We start from the raw sequence: 8,661 nt of genomic DNA on the forward strand, positions 1-8,661 counted from the left end.
TATTTGTAGGAATTTTTGTGGCAAATCGATGATAGCTTTAGCCATGAAATTTTTATAGTAGGCTCATTAGATTATTATGTGCTCACCGTAATTTTTGTAGCCCTAGAGTAGGTTGATAAATAGAATAGCTAGTACTCCCTGTTTAATCTTATATAGAGTAAATCAATATTAAGAATAGGGATTCCTTTAGTTGCTAAGTTAATACATGAAATGTTGCATTCCTGTTTAGTGGGAATGATAGGTAACATAGTGTCTTAGGCGGTAGAGCTAGTTTAGTAGCTTGATAGATGTATTTTTATTTTAAGAATTGTTGTTGTCATATTACTAAGTGTTGCATCATCATTTCATGCATGTAGATCATGAGTTGGTAGAGTTCGTGCATGCGGACGAACAGGACTACGAGGAGATTATTGAAGAGTACAAGGAGGATGATGAGCATATCACTACTTCATAGCATACAAGTCAAGGAGAGGAGGAGGTCCAGCATGGGCGTCCAATTCATCTTTTTCATCGTGGAAGCCCAGTCCAACTCAAGTTCGAGTCCGGCTCGGGATCTAGGACCAGTCTGCCTTAAACTGGTCACGCAGGATGCATCCGGACTCCATTTTCGATGATTCACATATGGATGGAAAGCTAATTGGATAAGGAAGACAACCCAATTGGGTTCACATCAAAAGACCTTCGGAATCAACAGGAATCGTCGAAACAAGTCAGTATCCAGAATCTGTCAGGGTGCTACGACACCGTCTTTTGGTCCGTTGGACCGTGTATCGTGTTTGGGCCCATTAGGGGGCACGTCCAGGGGGTGACTCCAAAGACTCTATAAATACCAGCCGTCACTCTCCTTAGGGTTTGGGTTTTGTTTAGTTCTTGATTTCCTTGTGAAACAGACATCGTTTTGCTGCAACTGTCGCCGCCAAGGCCGCTTGCTGTGAACCAGGGCCCCAGTTCTTGATCTTGTTCACCTGTGGCGATTAGTCCTTTCGAATAAAGACTTGAACTCCTTCTTATTTTCATAAGCCTCATATTTATTTGCAATTTTAGATTGCGTTCATCTTGTTCTTGCTTATGTTCTCGATTCGCTTGCAGGAAAGCCTTCTCGGCGAGGTCAATCGCGTTCGTGTGGTTGATAACCAATGGAGCAGTGATGTAATGGTTGCGGGGGTCCAAATCAGTCTTGGTTCGAAGCCTAGATTGTGAACATCGAGTCTCCACCAATCGACACTATCATACCTTTTGGAAGATCGGGCCTAGTCTACATCAGAGGAGGTTCTCATACAAGAGGGAGCTTCAGAGTCATTCGTTGCTGACTGTGTTGACCCACCGCCTACCCAAGGCAAGCCCCAGTGCATAACCCCTATTTTTGAATGATCGCTGAATGTATATATATATATATATATGATGTGCATTTACGTTATAGGCATTTCATGGAAACTATATGCGTAGATATATCTACCTATGAGTCCTACTAGTATAGGTTGAGTAGCTGCTATGCTCAGGGTATCGGTAGCGTGAGTAACCTGCTATTACTCACAATAGGTGAAAATTTATGATCACTCATGATAAAATGGTGGAACAGAAATTGGAGACCGAGCAGGGATATGGTTTGGGTATTGGTGGGTGTAAGAGGTTGTGTCCTATGGCCAATAGGGCATAGCTTGGTTACACTTTTTCCCTGTCTATGTCGGTTAAGGACCGGCTATTGCATTGGGTTCTAGGCAAGTCATAGACTTATTATCTCGAGCACATACTTGGGCACTCCATAAAGCTTATCATATTCCTTGGAGTCAGGAAATTATGCCCATTAGTCTGATAAGTCTTGTGAGTACATTGTGTACTCAGGGTTTATTTACCCCTATTGCAGGTTCAACTTGAGGAGTACCCATTGTGTGAAGGATTGTTCTGGTGGACATAGATGGATCCTTGCTCATTATCGATAGATGTTTATTATCATTCCGCTGTTTAATATTCCGCACTCTAAATTTGGTACTATAATAATATATTTCTAAGAACTCTAGTTGTATGAAACAGATTAAGTATTGTAACTCGTTCTCATTATTGGATCCTTGGGGAAAATTGTGGAGTTTTTGGGCTCTCCCTTGGGGTGTGCCCGATGAAACCCACCCACTATGGCGTGCTTACGGGGTGCTTAGTGTCTGGTGGAAGACGAGCGCCTCCGTAAGTGCATTATTTTGGGTGGTTCTGCTACACTCACTCCCTCTGACTCCTCCTTCTAGGGTGTGGTACCTGGCAGGGCATCCAAATTGCTGGAAGAGATCACCCTCCTAATACAATTCGGCATAGCTAGCAACTACCATGTTGAGCACATCAACTTCTACGTCGCTGACTTCAACACCGCCTACCACGCCAAACTTGGTCGGCCAGCTCTGGCCAAGTTCATGGCCATACCGCATTATGCCTATCTGGTGTTGAGGATGCCTTCGCCTGAAGAAGTTTTGGCTCTATAGGCCAACCTCTCCATCGCTTACGCCTATGAAATAGAGAGTCTCGCGCTTGCTGAAGCCACCGACCTCTCCATCCAGATGGCTAGCGTGGTCACCGATGCCAAGATGATGCCCATCAATGACCTGGTCCCAACGCTAGAGCCTCCATGTGCCTCCGCCAAGTCTAAGGAAATGAAGGAGGTCAGCCTCGGCCTCAACGACCCCTCCAAGACCGTCAAGATTGGAGCTCACCTTGACCCCAAATAGGAAAGCGCGCTTGTCTCCTTCCTATGTGCCAACATTGACGTGTTTGCTTGGAAACCTACAAACATGCTGGGGGTACCACAGGAGAAGATCGAGCACTCCTTGAATGTCTCATCGATCGCCAAACCAATCAAGCAGAAACTACTTGAAATTCAATCTGGCTCCTATGGTAATCACGTGACCTCGAGAAGCCTGGTTGGCAAAGCTTTTCAAGCTAGTTTTTACTGGCCCACGGCCATCACCAACGCAAAAGACCTCATTCGACGTTGTGAAGGATGTCAATTTTTCGCCAAGCAAATACACGTGCTGGCATAGGAATTGTAGACCATCCCAGCTTCCTGGCCCTTTGCATGTTGGGGACTCAACATGATTAGGCCTTTCAAGCCTATGTCAGGTAGTTTTCAGTATGTGTATGTCAACATTGATAAGTTCTCCAAGTGGATCGAGTACAAGCAGCTTGTTTGGCTATTACAAAGAAAGTAGTCGAGCTCTTTGAAGACATCATCCATAGATTCGGTCTCCCAAATAGCATTATCACCGACCCCAGAACTACATTCACTGGCCACCATTTTTGGGACTTCTATGAAGACCGACGCATCTTTGTCAAATACATCTCTGTTGCCCATCCTAGAGCCAATGGCCAGGTCAAACGGGTGAATGGCATAATCCTCGATGCCCTCAAAAAGAGACTATACCAGAAAGAGGAAAAGCATCTGGGCAGATGGCTCAAAGAGCTCCCAGCTGTGGTCTGGGGACTATGCACTCAAGCTAGTCACAACACTAGTGTGTCTCCATATTTTTTGGTCTACGGCTCAGAGGCCATAGTTCCCGTGGACATTGCCTTCCGAGCACCCAGAGTAGAGCATTACAATGAAGAGCAAGCCATAGTTGTTCAGACAGAGGACGTTGATAGGGCTAAAGAAGAATGCTTGATCACTTGAATCCGCACGGCCAAATACCTTGAAGGCCTGCGAAGATACTACAATCACAATATCAAAGGTCATTCATTTGCGGTCGGTGACCTCATTCTCCGCAGAAAGCAAAAAACCAAAGGGATGCATAAGCTCTCCTCCCCCTAGGAAGGGCCTTACGTGGTCAAAGAGGTTACCCAACTAGGGTCTTACCAGCTATGTGACATGGAAGGAGTCGATATCCCTAATTCATGGCACATTGAGCACCATATATGTTTCTATCCCTGAAATATTCTAGATATGTACTCTCCACTCCATGATGAATAAAGTTTTTGTCATCATAATTTGTCTCCACTATTTCTCCACTTCGGTTTAATCTCCATTTGCGATCGCTAGCTCTAAGCTACTCCTTAACAAACGCCAACAATTATACGTGATCTCCATAAATGCTCTGCTCTGTCTCTCCATACTAAAATATCTTTAAGATATTTCACCAACCATCGAGCAGCACATGTTCTGCTTTGTGTTCTTTGGAGAAAACACATTCTCTGATCTCTCCCTACACATGCTATGGGCTCCACGCTCTGCATTATGGGTGGTCGACTGTGGTTCCTCGGTCACGCCTGTTCCTCCTACACATGCATGGGCTCCAGTGCTCGACGTTATAGAATACGGGCTAGCCAAGGCCAAGAGCCCAGTAATGAACTAACTGCTCGGACACTACTTATACCATGTATAAATGCATTAGGGTTAACAACAAGTTTCTTTTTCACCGAAAATGCTAGCAAACTGCATAAACATGCACGCAATGTCTACTTACAACATTTATACAAATACATAAATGTTTGCTTATGCCCTCATGCATCTAACTCTCCTCTCTAGATGTCCCATATAGGTTCCTCTCCACTCAGGCTTGGCCCTCACCATTTGCCTCACCAAAAAGATCGACATTGTCGGCCAGACTCTTCGCCGCGTCCTCCACCTCATGCTTCAGCTGCTCCTACTTTGTCACACCTATCCCTCTAGCAAATCCAGCCCCTACCACTCAAAGATTGATGGCAGGGTAGTGAGTCCAGAGCACCACTAGGTCATGTGTCATGATGGAGATAGTGGCATCATGGTTGAAGCTCTTGAAGTTCTCCCACACCGCCTTACACTTGTCGATGATGGCGTCCGGACATGGTGGCCAGTCATTGGGCTGAGGAGGTACCTCCATGTCAATGTAGTCAAGCACCAGCCTAACTCTGGCCACCACAGCATCAAGTTTTCCCCACTAGGTTTGCGCCTCTAGCTCTAGCACATCGAACTGCGCCCTGGTCCTTCAACGGTATTTTGCAAACACCAAAGGGATTCATCAAATGAAGCAACCATATCAACAACAACTCTAACCATGAACTACTCACCTTCTAGATCCTGGTAGTTTCTCCACTCACCCAGATGCCTTCTCCTTCTCCTCTTGGAGTTGACCGGCGACTTAGCGCAACTGGCCGAGCTCCGCATCTTGCTCTACAAACATAATGATCGTCAGTAACATCAAGATTGTTCGGTAATGTAGAATAAACTCACCAACCTAAAATACCTTTCTTATGGTCGGAGATGCTCTTCAGCTGCTTAGAGGCACTTCTCTGCTACTCGAAGCTATGCTCCAGCTGCTCGGAGATGGTCTTCAGCTGCTTAGATAAGGCGCCCTTTTGATACTTCAAGTCCCTCATGTTTGATTCAACAAGATCTCTTTCATGCTGGGCCCTCTTGATGTTTTTCTCCATCAGTTTCATCGCCTCCTTTAGCTTCATGTTCTCCTTGACGAGGGGCTCCATCCTCTTTATCAGCTACTGCCGATGTATGGTAGTTCGCGCTATGCCCTGCAAAGCACCAAGATTGTAAATGACCTTATTCTCCAACGCCAAAGACAAACATCACCGATGTAATACTAACCTTGATTTGTTTCATGGCTGTGGAAAGGGTGGACCATAGCCTCTTCACCTCCTTGGAGGTGTCCTCCTCCATGACCACAACTTTGTCCCCCGCTTGCGGAGGATGCAGATGGCCTGAGGTCATGATTCTTCATGCTCAATCTCCTCGACCTTGTCCTCTTCCTCCATAGCTGGTGGTGATCCCTGGGGGCTTGGTGGTGCCTCCTGGGGGCTCAGTGACTGCACAAAGCAACTAACCATGCCCCGCGACATCTCTAGGTGCACCGCTTTGTGGCAGAACCTCCTAAATTATAGGACCCACATGCACTTATCACTGTCCAACGACCTTTGACAACTATGCAAATGTTCTTGGTAACTTAAGAAGTCTGTTGGGTGTCCTCGGGGAACCCCGAATCATCCACGATTTCTGAGCAGGATCACATTACAGAGTCATTGCAGTATTAAAACATTTATTCAAATATATACATTAGAGTAAAAACAACGGAAGTCTTATGATAGCTTAGTTTACAAACCAGTGGTTTCAAACCTTACAAACTAAGTTCAATAATTAATACAACACGTAGTAGTGGAGTGGCATTATAACATAATACAAAACACACAATAGAACTGCCCTACCCAAGGGCCACACATTTACTTCTCATCATCAGATCGAACAATAGTCATGTAGCACGATTCAAAATAGATCTGCTCATGAGGCTCACCTGCAACAAGGGTCAACGAACCCTGAGTACAAAAGTACTCAACAAGACTTAACCGAAATAAGAACTAATAAACTCAGGAATGCAGGCTCAGGGATTCAAGGTATAGCTTTAGCAATACTCAAAGTTATTTTGCGTAAAAGCTCTTTAACAAAATTCTTTAATTCAACATTTAAAACTTCATAAAATCATATACAAAGATGACACGATCCGTATTGAGATCATGAAACTTCATATCCAACACCTTCTCAAATTTTAGTTATTAAACTACGATGATGAATAGAGAAGTGAGTCTCCATAACCGAGGAGCAACGATGATTCGAACCGATTATAAACCCAGCTGGGAATTCTAGACCACACGACATATGCAGGTCCCTGACCTACATATACCAACCTACCCTCAGGTGCCCTAAAACAAGAATGGGTCCATGCCACCTGAGAATACAGTACTCCACCAATCCAGCCCATTACCACGTGGGTACACGCTATTCCCGCCATCTCTCCACTCCCAGTGCGTGAGTAGCCATTCTCGTAATAGAATCACCAAGTTAAGGCTTACTGGAGTATGTGGTTAGTACTACAAAGTCTCACCATACACAGTTCAACAACGGATGGACCTTAATTGACACAGGTGGAAAGAACCCGCTCACAAGACCTCCACGTCTTGTGGCTCTCACATACCGAATCCGCCCGGTCTAGATTTATTACTCCACATACTCATATCACATGATTACATAAGTAACCAAAGATCCATTTAAAACTTGCAGGTGACAGGTAATCACCTGACTTTGATCTGTCTAAGCATGGCTAAGCATAACTAGACATTTACAATGTAAAACTGGTAACAAGGTAGATACGGAAAAACAATGGTGGTAATGCACCAATTAGGCTTTTACTTAACTCCTAATCACTTAATGCAGTATAGAAAAGCAAAAGCAAAATTAATTTGTAAAACACAAGGTAGGGTTGCATCCGGGGCTTGCCTTCGTTGATGGAAAAGTCCGGTTCCTGCGATGTTCCACAAGTATTCGATCCGACCTCAATAGACGGATTAACCTCCTCTGCAACTTGATTAACTACCACGTGTTCACCTTCGTTCACTACACGTAGTAACAATGCCATGTTTAACATGATGCGGAATATGAAACATGATGCTTGATGATAGATGCAAAAGTTAACAACTAGAATACAACTTTCCTTCGCGGTACAGTTGCAAGCCAACAAAACCAACTGACACTAACATCTAGGGTTACGACAAGTTAACTTATTAACGACCTAGGGCTTATGACATAGGTGACTTGATCAAACTAATCTTGAAACCCTACTGGTCACAAAACATGACCAAAACAAGATCAAACCCTAACCTAACACTTAGGGTTTGCTTTTATTCAATTTTGAATTAATTTGGAAAATAAGCTCAAAATGAACTTGTTCCAAATGACCTCAAAATTTTATGCAAGCTTCCACATGACAAATTAGTGTATCAAAATAAATTTCATAATTTTTGGAGTTATACAGTGCTCTACAAAAATTATGGAAATTACATTTATCAATTAATTGACTAAATTTTGGAACATTAAACATTTATTCAAATTTCAAGTTTCATATTTTTAAACCATAATAGAACTTGTACAAAAGCTACAAACAATTTTTTAGAATTTTTGGAGCTATAATTATTTTCCTATGAATTTCCAAAGTTGCTGCACTAATCAAAATCCAGAAAATAAGACATCTCCCTGTTCTCTCTCCCTCTCTCTCTGACAGGCAGGGCCCGCATGTTAGCGACATAGAGAGAGAACGCGGCGGTGCTACTGACTCCGGCCAGCCAAATGCGCTGGCGGTGAGGCTTCGGCGAGGCAGACGGTACCTACACGACCAACACCACCCTGCGAATCTACCCCGACCTCCAGAACAGCAGTAGGCACACCAGAGGAAGCTCCACGCCGGCCATGGCGGCCACGGTGACGCGGACACGGCGGCACACGACACAACTCTGGCTACGACATAGTAGAGGTTAAAGCAGAGTGAGCATCATGCTTAGGAACTCACCATGAACACGATGGTATGCTCGGTGAAGGCAGAGACGGATTGGAGTGGCCTGACCACGGCGAGGCAAGGTCGACGGTGGTTTGGCCGTCCGTGAGGAAGAAGAGCGTGGACAACGAGTTCCTGATGGAGTCAAGCATCAAGGATGGTTCGGCTGAGCGTGCAAAGAACCAGTGGAGCTGTGGCAAGCGTTACCGAGGATTGGAAGGCACTATGGCAATGGCAAAAGCTCAACGGAGCTATGGCAACGGCGGCGGCGGTGAAAACAGAGGAGGAAGAAAAATGACGATGACGGCGTCTCGGTATTTATAACGCGGCTCATAAGCACAAGGAAGCCACAATGGAGTGTTTCCCCATGCCAGCG

This window comes from Miscanthus floridulus, chromosome 11 (genome assembly GCF_019320115.1).
Source record: "Miscanthus floridulus cultivar M001 chromosome 11, ASM1932011v1, whole genome shotgun sequence".
NCBI classification, from domain to species: domain Eukaryota; kingdom Viridiplantae; phylum Streptophyta; class Magnoliopsida; order Poales; family Poaceae; genus Miscanthus; species Miscanthus floridulus.